At 61.8% G+C, this 14,663-nt stretch overlaps 1 protein-coding gene across 1 annotated transcript in view; it reads right to left on the bottom strand.

Annotated features, from left to right (window-relative positions):
- The window catches only part of SDK2 (sidekick cell adhesion molecule 2), a 162,660-nt gene that overhangs the window by 122,113 nt on the left and 25,884 nt on the right, over nucleotides 1–14,663 (bottom strand). The window lies entirely within an intron of this gene.

The following is a 14,663-nucleotide window of genomic DNA, read 5'->3' on the forward strand; positions in this document are numbered from 1 at the left end:
TTACAACAGGGCCCCGGATCCCAACGGGGGCGGCCGGGCACCTCTGTACCCCAAATCACTAGGGACAGAGCCCAGCGCAGTCTGCGTCGTCCACGCAGAGCAGGATCCAGCGGGAACCAAAGTCGGGGGAATCTTCTCATTGAGCTCAGCGGGCTCTGGTCTCTGCTAGGCTGGCGGGGAACTTTCACCCTGTCACGGCCCCGCTCGCGATTCCACGCCTCGCTGGGGGCAGGCAGGCGCTGGGACCGGCGGTGAAGGGGCAGGCACCTCAGAGCAAAGCAGCCGTGGGGTCCATTGAGGCTCCTCAAGCAAGGAGAACCTGGGCCGGGATGGGCAACTTGCAGGAGAGAGGGAAGGAGGGATACGAGGAGAGCTTGTGGGTAGCACGACCCCCGAAGTGTGGGGCAGTGAATGGGGGCTGTGCTAGGCTAGGAAGCTATCCCCCCAACGCAGCTCCAGGCCAACCTTCCCCTCCCCCCGTGGCCTGCCGAGCACCCACCCGTGACAGCGAACCAGGCCAGGGGGTGGGTCTCACTGGCCTGGCCCCCAGGAGGCTGAGTGCCAGGCACAGGCCCGGAAGAGAGGTGCCGAGAGGCAGGGGCTCCCCCCGAGTGGGGAAGGGGGAGGAGGTCACACGCAGGAGAGAAGCCGAGGGACGACAGCAGGCGCGGCTCCAGGAAGAGGTTTTCTCGGCATGACCCAAAGAGCTTTTAAAGCAGCGTGAAACACGTCCTGGCCGCCCGAGAGCACTGATGGAAGCTCCCATTAGCCCTGGAAGTGCTCTGCAGTCTGGAGAGCTGGGGGGAGGAGGGTGCCATGTGGGGGGTAGCACGAGGCCCCCACATAGCCAGGCTCCGCTGTCCATGCAGGCACATGGCCACAGGGCAGCTGCTCTCTGTCCTTGCTGGGGCCAGACTGCTCCATCTGCCTCTCTCCCAGCACCGCCAGCCTAGGCAGTCCTGCTGGCAAGACTGGCCTGGCGTGTCCGAAAAGCTGTTTGCTGGGAACAGGAGGTGGAAGGAGGGCGAGAACGCAGAAAGGGGGCAGGGGATGATCCACCTGCCAGCTCGACCCCTCTCTGGTTCCTGGAGCCCTGTGCAGCGAGTGCCCTCGTCCCCTACGGACACACGAGCTGAGCAGGACCCTAGGGTGTGTGTGTCAAGTGAGCATCAGGCCAAGAGCTGCTGGCCCCTCATTCCCACACACACAATGATGGGGGTCCCCAAGCCCCTGCCCCTCTGCCAGCCCAGCCCGCAGTCATCGTCCTCCTCTGGCACTGGGCCCCCGAGAAAGGCCAGCTCAAACCCCAGCCTCCCACTCGGAGCATCTCTCGCTCAACCTTCGAGCCCTGCCTCATGGGCGGTGGGCCAGGCAGCTCTGCAGACCTTGTCCCGGGGCAGGGAGGGCACGGGCAGGCGAGAACTGGGCCGTCTAAGAGCCCCCAGTGCCATGGGGCTGCTCGGAGTGGTTTGATCTCGACTGCCTGTTCCCGCAGCTGTCCCTCTTGGCATCCAAATCCCCGAGATACTGCAACATCCTTTCCTGCCCCATCCCCTTTCGCTTAACAGTTACTGGTGCAGAAGAGGATTCAATGAGCCATGGGCACAGGCCACAGCCCCGCGAGATGGGCTCCCTCCCTGCCCACCCCATCCACAGACCCAGCTTCCACCACCTCACCATCCAAGCCACCTCCCCGAGCCGCGGCAGCGCAGCCGGCTCTCAAAGGTGCACGCGCAAAGGGACTCTAAGCAAACATTTGTTCCTGCCCTTCGTAGCACGTGCTGCCTGGTGACAGAACGGGATAATCAATCATAACTGCAGGTGTGCATCTGGCGCGCATCTGGCACCAGTATCCGGTGGGGATGGGCAGGCACGATCTTGCCACAAACGGAGGGGGGCAGGGAAGCCTGCAATGCTGGATGGTGACAAGGGAAAAGTTACAGACCTTGCAAATGGAAGCATGCAAAAAGTACTGGGTATATATGCACGCACGCACTCACACACTGAGCACACCTAAAAATCCACACACGCACACACCGCAGTTCACCTGAAACAATCCAAAGTCACAAGCGTTGTGCAATTTGCTCTGGTTTTGGACATGAAGGAGTCACACAGAGACTTTCCTGGCTTCCTTCTCTGGGCACCAGCATGGTTATGAAATCATTTGTCAGAATCAGAGGTCGGGGCCCATCGCGCCGGGCGCTGCACGGAACAAGAATCCCTGTCCCAAAGAGCTCCCGGTCTGAACAGACGAGACAGATCCCGGGGGGGAGAAAAGAAGTGCTGTCAGCCCCATTAGGAACTGATCTGAAGAGCCCCAGTCCGGTGCCTCTACCCCACTTCCCCTCTGACCATCAGCACCAGACACACTATCCCATCGCCACACCTGCCCTCTCTCACTCCCTTCTGCTCCATCTGCAGGTCAGGTAGGAGCCACAGTGCACCCGCACTGTAGGTCCTACAGAAACAATAAATACAGGTGGGGTGTGTTTATTCACTGTGAACCAAAACATGACGACGGACCCGGAGCTGCCATTTCTTTGCCGGGCTGGGGATTATAACCCCAGTTTGGAAACCCCACCCATGCTGGTAATTTTCCTATTTGGCAACCATGCCCCTGCCGCCTCCTCCTGCGTTCCTAGTTTATCCACCGTGAACACGGCAGGTTTGGGCTCTGATCCTCTAGTTAAGCACCAAGGTCAGCCGGAGGAACGCTGTAAGCGCCAGCGTGCTGTGGCAGAGACAGCGGGGGGAGCTCACACCTATTTTTGCTGGGCCACACCGAAAAGGAGCCGTTTATTCTCAGTGAGCGCAAAGCACGGTTAAGAGGGTTTTCAAGAGACAGAGCGATCTCCCCTCACTCAGTGCCAAACGCACGAGATCACAGCCGGCTCTAAAAATAAACCCATTTCCCTCCCCCCCCCCGCCAGGGCCTGAAGGTACCGGCTAGGTCAGACCCGAGCTACCAGCTTTTACAGTTTCACAAGCATCTAGACGTGCCAGTGACCAGGAGAGATGCTAAATCCACCCATGTTATTACCCCCCCCACACACACACACACACACTCCGTACCAGGGAAAACAGATGCTATTGACAGCGCTTCTCAGTTTGCACCATGACTTGCAGCCTTCCAGGAGGCGCAGATCTCTTCTGAGGGAGCTCTCCACCGCCCACCACCCAAGGAATGCCAGCCCACTGAGGGCATGTGCCTTCCGGCTGCATTTCAAACCCTCCTCCCCCACTGTCATTCTGGTCTCAAGGTTACAGCACAGGCAGCCCCAATCCTAATCACTGGGCTGCACAATAAACCCTTCCGCTGAACAGCCCCCGTGGCCAACAGGAGGACTAATCCGAAAAGCAAGCATGAACGGTAGGCTGAGTCAGCCGCCCGGGCCAGCTAACCTGCATCGACTTTCCCCTGCTAGCGCCATTATTCCAGCGCAGCTCAGCCAGACCCCCCGTGCCCTCTAGCCATCTGCCAGTGCCAGCGCACCACACGCGTACCTTGCTCACTGAAATGGATCTGTCTGCAACCTGACAGGCTCACGCTGAGACCCGTCCAACGGCGGGTTTATTGCAGCGTGGCAGCCCGCAGCTCTGCCAAGGTTAAGAGGAGCGAGGCGGTGGCAGCAAGGGCATGTTGGTTCAGAACCCACCGCCCACCCGGACAGGAACAGTCTGAGCTGGGAACAGTTTGCCCCCATCCACCCCGCAGCTGGTGTGAAACATCGGGACAGGAGGTGGGGGGGTAATAGGAGCCCATATAAAAAAAAGCCCCAAATATCGGGACTGTGCCTATAAAATCGGGACATTGGTCACCCTACATCCAGCTGCTGGGCCGGAGCTCCGGTGGCCCGTTACCCTGACAGGACACTCGCTAACTCCTGTAAATGTTTGGGAAAGGCAGGGCTCCTTGTAAGGTGCTCCTGCCACCTTGGGCCCCTCCCTGCGGCGGCGTGTTGTATTCACCGGTTGTCTCTTCCAGCTGGTCTACAGGAGACACCCACAGGGGTTTAACCGACGTAACTAGTCGGGTGCAAGGCACTGTGTGGACGCTTCGCTTTCAGCCCGGCTGATCTGGAGTCGATTCGGACCCACAAGAACAACATCCACACGGGGTGGCGCTGCCTGAACTCAATCAAATTCAAAACCTGTTTAAGTGGAACGGATGCAACTTTCTCATACGGACAAGGTCTTATTCTTAGCTGGTCAGAGCTGCTTGGGGCATGGGCCAGCTTTCCAGAGGGGGCGTGTGTGTGCGTCCGTATGGGTGTGGGGGGTGGACAGTGCAATGCAAATAATAAACAGGGAGACAAGCCTGGCCGTTCATATGGGATAATATGTCTGGCTGTGAAATGTATTTTCTCTCTCTCTGCACACAACCCCCCGAGCTGGCTAAAGGTTGACCCGATTCCTTCCCTCCAAAGAGAATGATTGTCCCTGTGACTTCGCAGAACACTTGGTCTCTCTCTCAGCTGCTCACAGCACGGGATGTGTGTGCACAGAACATGTCCAGCTGCTCACAGCAGCACACCGGTCCCAGCCACAGCCCCGCCTCTCCGCTGAAGAGGTGGGAAAGTTGAATGCTCACCACAAAGTGGGGGGGAGGGGGGAGGGAGAGGGAAGCATGTCTAAGTGGTTAGAGCAGAGCAGGGCAGGGCTGGGGAGAAAGGTGGCTGGGAATCAGGACTTCTGGATTCTACACCGCTGACTCACTGGGGCAGGTCACTTAGCCCCACCCCCTGCCTCAGTTTCCCCAGCTGCAAGAGGATGTGAGGCTCAGTGTTTGTATCACAGACGCGCAGGGCTGACAGCAGCGCAGCTGTCCCAGACTTAGGAGAGTGATTACAGGCATGCCCCTTCAGTGAGGATCAGCCAGGATCTCGGTGGGTGCGGGGCAGATGGATGAAACCCTATGGAAGCAGGTGTGTGTAGTACAGCACTGCCCACCCAGATCAGGGCCCCCACCGCACCAGGTGCTGCACAAACACAGCAAGAGGCAGCCCCTGGGCTGTGTCCAAACACACAAGGGCAGAGGGTGGATACCCATTTTACAGCCAGGGCCTAGGCAGGTTCTACAGGGAAACAAACCCCAATCTCCGGCACCTTAACCCTCACCCTCTCCCTCTGCAGCACAACGAGGGCTGCTGGGGGAGCCAGGGCTGCAGCTACAGAGAGCAGAACTGTTCCCAGTGGGGCCCCCGCAGGAGCATATGGTGCTGAAGCAGCTTCCCCCGCAGCCACTCACATGACTCCCGCTGATGAGATCGGGGGGTTCTTACACGGCGTAATCGGATTGCGCAGGGGCGTTAACTGGATTAGGCAGGAGGCTTCCAAGAGACTCACAGGGCACGTCTACACTGCAGTGAAACCCCTGCGGCTGGCCTGGAGCCGCTGACGCGGGCGGGGGCTGCGGGGCTAGAAGACTGTGGTGCAGCTTTTCAGGCTGGGACCCCATGAGGGAGGAGGGGCCCAGAGCCCAGGGTCCCTCCGAGCCCGAATGTCTGCCCTGCAGTTTTATAGCCCTGAGCCGGCCAAGCTGGGGTTTAGTGCAGCGCAGACCTGAAGCGGCCGGTACATAGCACGCAGCCTCCTGCCCACGTTGAGGCTGGCAGAGCCGGCTTTTAAACTGAGTTCTCAACCTAAGCCCCTGGAAAGGTGACGCTGCTTGGCTGCCTCTCCCTTCGCGTGCTGGAGGATTTGACGGCCCTGGCAAAGGGGGCCACCGCACAGCTCGCTTGCCTCCCCCAGCTGCAGATCTCAGAGCAGGGGTATGACCCACAGGTCACCACAGTGCCAGGCTCAGACGCCAGCTCAGAACCCACTTCAAACACTACACAAGGGGGCACCGGCTGCAGGGACTCGGTGCAGCTGCCTCTGGGGTGGGGCGCGCACAGCCCGCCTCGGCACCATCACACGGCCGTTATCACGGGGCTGCTGCTAGGAAAGCCCCAATTAAGTAACTGGCGGGTTTGCAGGAAGTGAGAGCAGCGAGCCCTGCCTGCTCCCAGAGCCGCTGCAGCGAGGCCTGGCCAAGGTGACAGCCCTGGTCCTGCTGTCTCAGCTGCCAGCACATCACACCCCAGCTACGGCCCAAAGGAAGCCGCGGATGTGCCCCCAGCATTCTGGCATTGACGGTTCTTTAACACAAGAGCCTGCAGTGAGAAGGCCGGACAGCAGCCTAACTAGGGCGGGATGTGCAGGATCGGACCCCCTGTTAGCTGGTGAAGCCCCATTCCTGACCCTGCTACCTACGAGGTGCGGGATACAATGCAACAGGGGCAAGGCCGCAAACTCGCCCGGCCCCTGCTGCCCCGAGTCGCTCGGGGTGCAAGGCCCCGTTGGAAAGCGATGGGCTGGTCTCGTTCCATAGATGGTAACTGTGTCTGGGCCCAGATCGGGGCAGGCAGAGGGGCGGTAAGTTGTCAGGCTGTGGGGCGGGTGGGAGGGGGTGCACTGTCCCACTGTGGGTCCTGGCGACAGAATCCAGGAACGGGGATTGAGCCGGGCGTTTTCCATGTTTCCTGGGATCACCCTGCTATATAGCCACAGCTCCCGCCGGGAAAGGCCAGCTGCTCGCGGGCCAGAGCCTGTGAGTGCCATTTGCTGGAGGTGCCAGCCTACAGCTGTGACAGGGGACAGCTAGGCAGAAGTGACCTGGCACCCACAAAACAAAAATCCCAAATGTTTGTGAATGTCCAGAAAAAGCTCGTTTTAGTCCGGCTAGGCTCAGGCCCCAACTCCGTCTTCAAATGGTGCCGGCCCCTCCAGCCCAGGCTCCCGGCGCGTTTGGCACTGCTCAGTGGCTGTGTGACACTAGGGTCTAGCATGGGCCAGCCTTCATGCCACCCCGGGGAGCTGGGCACGAGCCCTGCTGTACAGAATCAGGCACAGAAGGGAAAGCCATTTGGCCAAGGTGAGGGAGCCAGGAACAGAACCCAGGAGTCCTGACCCCTAGGCCTCTGCTCTAACCACTAGCCCGCGCTCCCCCCCACTGAAACGGCTGTGCTGGCAGCGGAAGCCCATGAGCCCACCCTCAGAGAGGTCCCTCATGCGAGCCCCAGGGGTCTGGCTGAAGCGCTGAGCCGCACGGCCATGTGCAGACAGAGCCCAGATAGCATCAGCTGCCCAGTGGGAACACACAGGGGATACGATCCAGGGAGATGCTGGAGTTTGGGAGTGGGGGTGAGATTGGTTGCAGCATGTAGGGTTGCCATGGTGACTGCCAAGGATATAGCTGAGGTCCCCAGAAATCTCCAGGCCTCGGCTCCTGCCAGCTGCCAGGGAGGCTCATGCTGGGGGGGGCGGAGGGGGAGGGGGGCAGTGTCTTGGGCCGGCCTGGATACCCCAGCATGACCACCTGGCTTTGTAGCTGGCCGATGGGCAGGGCAGGAGCCAGGAAACCCAGCTGCAGTGGGCAGGGCCGTAGCAACAAAGAACGTGGCCCCCTCCGAACGGTGGCCCCCTCCGAACATATGTCCAGGCGGGGCCCCTTACAATGCAGAAACTGGAATGCGGTATTTATTTTGCCACTTTTAGGGGCCCCCTTCCTTGCAGGGCCCCCTCCGGTCGGAGGGTACGGAGGGCGCTCGCTACGCCTCTGGCAGTGGGGCTGGGGCAGGGTCCCGTGACCTTGGGGAGCTGGGACCCAGGTGCACAGCCCCTTGGCTGCACTGCTCCCTCTCCCAGTTGCTCTGGGGAGCAGGAGCCTCATCCCCTGGTGAAGTGTGAACCACCTGGGGCAAGCCAGGGGCAGGGCACCAACATAGGGGGCAGAAGCAGCCGCAGGGGGAGGGAAACTCCTGACGTTTCGCAGCCACTTCCCTCCCCCACCCACCCCGGCTGCACCGTCCTGGCTTCCTCTCGCCCCCCTCCCAAGGACACAGCAGGCGCCGGCACTGTAACGGAGCCAGGCTCGGCGCTGCCAACCTTGCAGGGGAATGCCTCCCACCCAGGGAGAGCAGAGGGCTCTGCTGACACAGGCCCCATGCAACGGGCTCGTTCTGCGGGCTGGAGTCCCGCACGCCGCCCCTTCCCTCAACGAGTGCCCAGTGGCAATGCCAAGAAAGGTCGAGCGGCCTGCAGCAGAGCCCAGGCGGCACTGGGGGGGGGCGGCTGTCTCCCGTGCCCCCCTCAATGGGGATGGGACGCAGTGACAGCTCCCAGAGCTGACAGGAGAGCTGACAGGGCAAGGCTGAGGCTGGCTTGAGACGAGCACCCTGACCTTGTCGCGGGAACGGCTGCTCGGACAGCTGTAGCGCTCCCAGGCTGACAACGGCCCTGCCCGTGACCGGGGCTGCTTCCGCTGACGGGACTCGCTTCACACACACACACACACACACAAACACAGCCCCACCTCCCCCCCCAGCTATGGTCTCCCTCCCCTGCCGCGTCACAGCCCCCGGCCAGCTCGGCTCAGGCCTTGAGCAGGCTGTGTCCCTCCTCCCCATTCACAGTAGGCTGTAAGGGGCCGCAGGGCGCTCCCTGAATCTCCCGGGAAAGGCTGCACTCATGAGAGGCACCTACGGGGGCTGCAGGGCCCGACGCACCTGGGGTTTGCACTTCCCATCCTGATAGAGACTGAGCCGCACTGGGTCTAAGGCGCCAGCGTCACCGCCGGCAGCTCTGCGGGGCGTAGGAGGCTGCAGGCGGGGACTCCGGAGGGTGCAGGCCGCGCCGACGTTGGGTGCACAGCATGAACATATTCATCAGCCACTTTTAGCTACTCCTCTAACTCGTTCACAGCCCAGTAAAATTCATAGTGCAGACAGAGGCCGGCTTCCGCTCCGCCTCCGGGGGTCAGCGTCTGCTGCACCACGAATGCTCCAGCCACTCACCCAATGGTGCCCGCTGGAGGTGCGCTCTCTGCAGGGGCCGAGCGAGCTGCCAGCCGGAGAGCACTTCCCTATCGGCCACCAGCCACTTCACTAGCCCGCCCTCGGCTCCTCTCCCAGCACCGCGGGGAAGGTGCAGCGGCCTCCCATGGCCCCGTGTGCTGGGCAGAGGCAGGGGCTGTGCTGGTTTGCGGCGAGAGGCATTACATTCTGCCCCAAGCGCCTGGGTCGAGGCCAAAGCCACCAGTTATCCGCGGCCCTGCCCGGCCCTGTAAACCCCGAGCTGTTATGCCAGTGTAAATCCACGGAAGTTGGCGCATTTACACCAGGGCAGGATCTGGCCCTTACCAGCCACTCCCTGGGGCCAGAGCTTCCCCGGGGGAAGGATTAGAGTGACGAGGGCCAGGCCGGCAACAACCCCTTTGCCCACTAGCCCAGCCTTGGCCGCTCCCAAGCTGGGCCGTACGGTCCTTTCCCCTTCCCCTGGTGCATCTGGCACTGGGCCTGGATTATTTATTTATTTATTTAATTAACTGCTGTTTCCATAACAAATGCTCTGGCTTCTCCTGCCCTCCAACAGCCCTGGGGCTGGATTGTTAACGAGGATTTTAATTTGTTAATTAAAAGCAGACTGCCTTCATAACAAGATCCTCTGCGAGGGGGCAGCGAGCCAGTGCCAGCGTGGCCCAGAAGACGGGAGGGGACACGGGCACAGAGGCTGGGGGCCGCACCAGGGCAGGTCCACATCCAACAGAACCGGGCTCAAGCCGCAGAAGGAGCCGGAGCCTGGCACTTCCAGCAGTCTCGGGGAATATGGGCTGGAGGGCCAGGAGGCTCCAGCGTTAATGGCCTTTGCACAGGAGAGGCTGATCCCAGAAGCAAACAGCTCCATCTCCCCCGGCCGCGGTGGCTCCGGGCACTAAACCACAGGCTGCACGTGCAAGCCACGCCACACCACGCCTCCCGTCTCCGTGGGCTTGTCCCTGCCAGCTCTGTGGCTATCCGGCTATGCCCTAAATCCTTGGAGAGGCAATGGGCATGTGGATGGCACAAGGCCTCAGCGTTGCAAGACTCCAGCCCCGTGCATTGTGGGCCCAGCCTAGAGACAGTGCCCAGCCCCTCTACTGTCTCGGAGCTCAGCTGTGACGGGGAACGGAGAACAGAGGGGGCGGGGGGGGGGAGGGACGTGCTCCGGGACAGCAGGGAGTCGGATCGGAGGCAGCATTAGAACTCAGGGGCTCCAACGTCCCAGCCTGGTGCTCGGGTTCACCTCGCCCAGATCTGGCGTCTGAGGCAGCAGGGCTGGGGGCTGCGCGCAGCTCGGCTCTAAGGGCAGGGCGGGCGGAGGCCGGGCTCATCCCCCTGCCCCGCTCCAGCCAGCTCCGGTTCGCTTTGCTCCGCTGCATGCAGGCGGCCATGCCTCATGGCGCCCAGGAACTCAAAGCCATCCTCCCGTTCCGGGGCCTCTCTCTGACCCCCCTGCCCCTTCACCCTACAGCTGCAAGCAGCAACAGAGGCTGCCAAACCCAGGGATCGAACTCCCCGGAGCTGCCCTCTTCCAACACAGCAGCTCTGGGGCAGCGCAGGGAGTGGCGCCCTCTGGGGCTGGGCCCACGGCGCAGGGACTGGGAACTATGGCCAGCAGGACCACTGGGCCCCCAACGACCCCTCGCTCCCGGGAGTCGGTGCTCCCTCAGCTGTCAAACTCGGCTGGCCGGGGGTGGGAAGCAGCACGCTCGGCGCTGATCAGTTCGTGGGAGGCAGAGCCCCCAGCCCCGACATGTGGGGCAACGGGCAGGCTGAGCCACAAAGAGCAGCACTCGAGGCTCCCAGCCCGCCCTGGGATGGCAGGGCCCTGGCCTGGGCCCTTCTGGGGACCCGTGTTTATCCCAAGGTGGGGCACCGGGGTGGGAGGCAGGAAGGGGGCCGAGCGTGGAGAGCCGAGTCTGGCCCAGCCTGCAACCGCTTCATAGCTGGGAGAGGAGGCTCAGTCCCGGCTGGGGAACAGAGTCGCTTTCAGCCGGGCGGCCTGTTGACACAAGCTGGGGAAAACACGCGTTTCTGTCTCGGAAACGCCAGCCCCACCCAGCCCTGGAAAAACCAATATTTTCCCCCTGAAGAAACGCACACGCACACTGGCACCTTTGTTCGGCCAGCGCTGCCCTCCTCCCACAGGACGTTCCTGCTCGCACCGAGCCGGGGGCGCAGCATGGCACATGCCCAGCGGGATCTTTAAAAACACGCTGCAGCCGGGCGGGCCAAGCGCTCCTGGGATGGCAGAGCGGGAGGGTGAACGCGGCCGCAGGCGAGAGAGAGACAGAGCCGCTGATGAATCCCGGCTACACAGACACCCAACGGTTGCAGGAATAGAGAGTCTGTCTGTCTGACCCTGTCTACCCTCCATAACGCTCCCAGTGTTCAGGGCAATAGCAGAGAGGATCAGTTGCTCTGTGTGCAATACCACTGGGGGGCTGGAAAGTGCTGGGGTCCGGCCCCTCACAGCCCCCCACAAGCCCAGCCCAGAGCACTTCGGTTCGTCGCTGCAAGGCCGTCGGCAGGTCAGGCGGCCGTGGATGTGAGCAGAGGGCAGCGTGCTGGAAAGGCACCAGCGGCAAGGGCAGCAGGGTCGCCTGCCTGGGAGCAGCCAGGTGGGTGGGCCCCCATCGGAAGCCCGTTCCCACCTCTTTCACCATGAAAAGGGGGACCCGCTCCCCTGCCTCTTGTTTGGAGAATCCCGGAGCCATCATGGGATGGGCGGGTGCAGCACTGGGGGGCGGGGAGGGGAAGTCTGCACCTGGAGCAGACCGCAGCCAACACTGAATCTTCATCTGATCATGCAGTTACTCCCGGCCTCCCCCCCCCCCCCCCCAAGTGCCGCTGATATTACAGTCGACATTTTCGGCAAATTCACTTGTCAGCCTGCATCAGCGCACGGGGCTGAGAACGGCTGCCCGCTCCGTCGGCTGGCCAGCCGTCCCACCCGATCAATCAGCCCTGACACCAGCTGGGCGGACACGACAGATACGGACGCTGCGCTCTGGGGAGCGACGAGGGGGGGCTGGGCCTGGGACAGGGGCTGTTTTAACACTGACGGGGTCTCACTGTCACCAAGCCCTTCCCGGCCCCGCCAACCTTCCCACGAACCTGGCACGCGTGTTTCTTAGTGCTGCTTCGCGTCACACCGCAGGTCTGGCAAAGGGAGGAGAGATGGAAAATGGCCGCTCCTTGGAGAAGTGTGGGGCAGGGGAGGGAGGGGGTGGGAGACGGAGTCACTGCCAGCCCCCCAGTCAGTAACAGGGTGTAAAGCATTGTGTGTACGGCCCTACGGAGAGACAGAACGGCCCAGCGCTCAGAGCCTGGGCTCGCCTCCCTGCTCTGCCAGATGCCCGTGCGGCTGGGTCACTCGCGGCATGGCGACACGCGCACTCGCTGGAGTTGGCCGAAGGTGCGAAGCTGAAGTGCGCTAACCCCGTGCGGCCACTATCATTGGGAGCTGGCCTGACTTTGCTGGAGTTTCATTTCACCCAGGTCGCGTCCCCATGGAGACAACTCTTAGTCGCTCCGTGCCTCGGTTTCCCTGGTGCCCGGGGGCGTGTGTGAGGATAGCTCCATTACACGGTGAGGTGCTCAGATACTGCCGCAATGGGGAGCAGGTAAGGTCTCTGCCTGAGCCCAGGGGCTGTTGAGAGAACCCTGTCTGCACTGCCAAACCCAAGGTTTTTCCTCCGCAAGTTGAGCTAGGGGCTCTGAGCCCCCCTCCATCCCCTGCAGGCAGCTCCGCCGCTGAAGGACAAATGATGTGTTTGCAGAAAGCGTGCGGCATGGGCGTCGGAGATGACGGGTGGCATGGCCACCCTGCTCGGTTACCCAGTCTATCGGCTGCCTCTGGGTATGCCAGGACGCAGCTCGGCTGTGTCTGCAGGCAGCAGCCGCTGAATCTGTGCTCCGGCGTTAGCACCAGGGCTCCCCGGCCCCCAGATTAGGGCTGCAAATTAACAGGCTCAGATGCCCACAGCCAGAGGCCAGGACGCTGACCCCGATCGCCCAGGCAGGGATCAGCCGGCGAGTCTAGCCCCAGTTCCAAAGCTGTTCCCCTCCCCTGCTGGCAGGGAAGGAGCTGTGAATTCACAGCTCGGGTTCGCGGATGCACCTGGGTTAAAAATAGCGCCCTGACCTGCTGCCACCTCGCCTTCGCCACAGTCTGATAGATGGGCACCGCGGTGGCAGCAGAGAGAGGGGCCGGGGTGGGGGAAGGAGGGCAGTGAGGGGGCAAAGAGATGCAGGGTTCCAGTGCAAGGCACAGGCGGCCCCTAAACCCTGCTCCACGCCGCCAGCCTTGGACTCCACTACCTCACGCAAAACCCGCTGCCCTGGGGGGCCAAGGAGGGCAGAGGGGGAGTCCCATTTCCGCAGCCCTATCACCACGCACCGAGACCCTGCCTGGGCTGGGTCCAAGTCTGCAGGGATTCCAGTCTGGGCACCCCCCAGAGGCGCTGGTGTATCGAGGGGGGGCACCAGATTCCTCACTGTGATTTAAGCCCAGACTGGATTAACATTCACTTCCCCTCTGTGTACCCAGGCGCGCAGCCAGGAGCCAAGACGCAGCCCGGGCAGGGGCCAGCAGCCCCCCCCCCCCACCTTGTTCTCAATCACTTGGCGGCTCCGGCTATCGGCCCAAAATGCCTTCAAACTTCTTCAGAGGCTGCCAAATCCTTCAGACTCTGTGATTACCCGGCTTCTCCGTATCTGGGTCAGTCGCTGGCTCCGTGACTCAGAGCGGTGACTCAGTGCAGTTAAGGCTCTGCCAGAGCGGGGGGAAGGCAACGGGACCAGCTAATTTCCCCAGGAGTGACTTTAAGGGCGGGGGGGGAGCACTGCAGATCGGGGGCACTGGGGTAGGAATGGCTGGGGGCAGGTCGCTGGCCTGTGTTTACAGGAGGTCAGACTGGGATCACAAGGGTCCCTTCCGGCCTTGGTCTCTAGGAATCCGAGCTGCAGCTATGAGAGACCCACGAGTTCTCTCGTTCTTCAGTGGTGGTGGTGGGGTGGGGGGCACTATCTTCGCCTGTGAAAGTGCGACCTATGGTGCCCTCACGCCTCTGCCCGCTCCTCTGAACGGCAGCGCAGCTCGGCGGCCTCCTCCCCAGCTCCTCTCCCAGCCCCCTTTTGCAGCCAAGAACCAGGAAACTTGGGCCCTCGGCCTTTGCCAAGATACGCGCCCCCCTGCCCCAGCAACAGAGAGGGCACGGCTGTGCCCAGGGCACCGACCTTTCCCCCGCCGGCTCCTCCAGCTCTGCTCCTGGCACTGCGCCCGCAGAGCTGCACCGGCGTGGAGAGGGGTGGGGGGCAGGCGCGCGAGTCACTCAGCCCCAGCGGGATGAGCTCTGCCCTGACGGCCAGGAGGGTGAAGAGCGGCCTTGCATAGGACAATGTGGGTAGCACAATCCTGACGTGACAGTCCCCGTCCAGCTAGAGCAGGAGTTCTCAACCAGGGCGCACATATCCCCGGGGGCACTCAGAGGTGGTCCAGGCGGGGACATCAACTCCTCTAGATATTTGCCTAGTTTTACAACAGAAAAAGGACTAGCGAAGTCAGTGCAAACGAAAATTTCACACAATGACTGGTGTACACTGCTCTACCTACTATACACTGAAATGTCAGTTCAGTGTTTATATTCCAATGGGTTTATTTTATAATTCTACAGTAAAAAGAAAGTCAGCAACAGTGGCTGACGCACTTTTGTGGTTGTGCGTCTGATTTTGTAAGCAAGTCGTTTTGAAGTGAGGTGAAACTTGGGGGTCCGCAGGACAAATCAGCCTGCTGATGGG

This window comes from Emys orbicularis, chromosome 13, assembly GCF_028017835.1.
Source record: "Emys orbicularis isolate rEmyOrb1 chromosome 13, rEmyOrb1.hap1, whole genome shotgun sequence".
Lineage (NCBI taxonomy): Eukaryota > Metazoa > Chordata > Testudines > Emydidae > Emys > Emys orbicularis.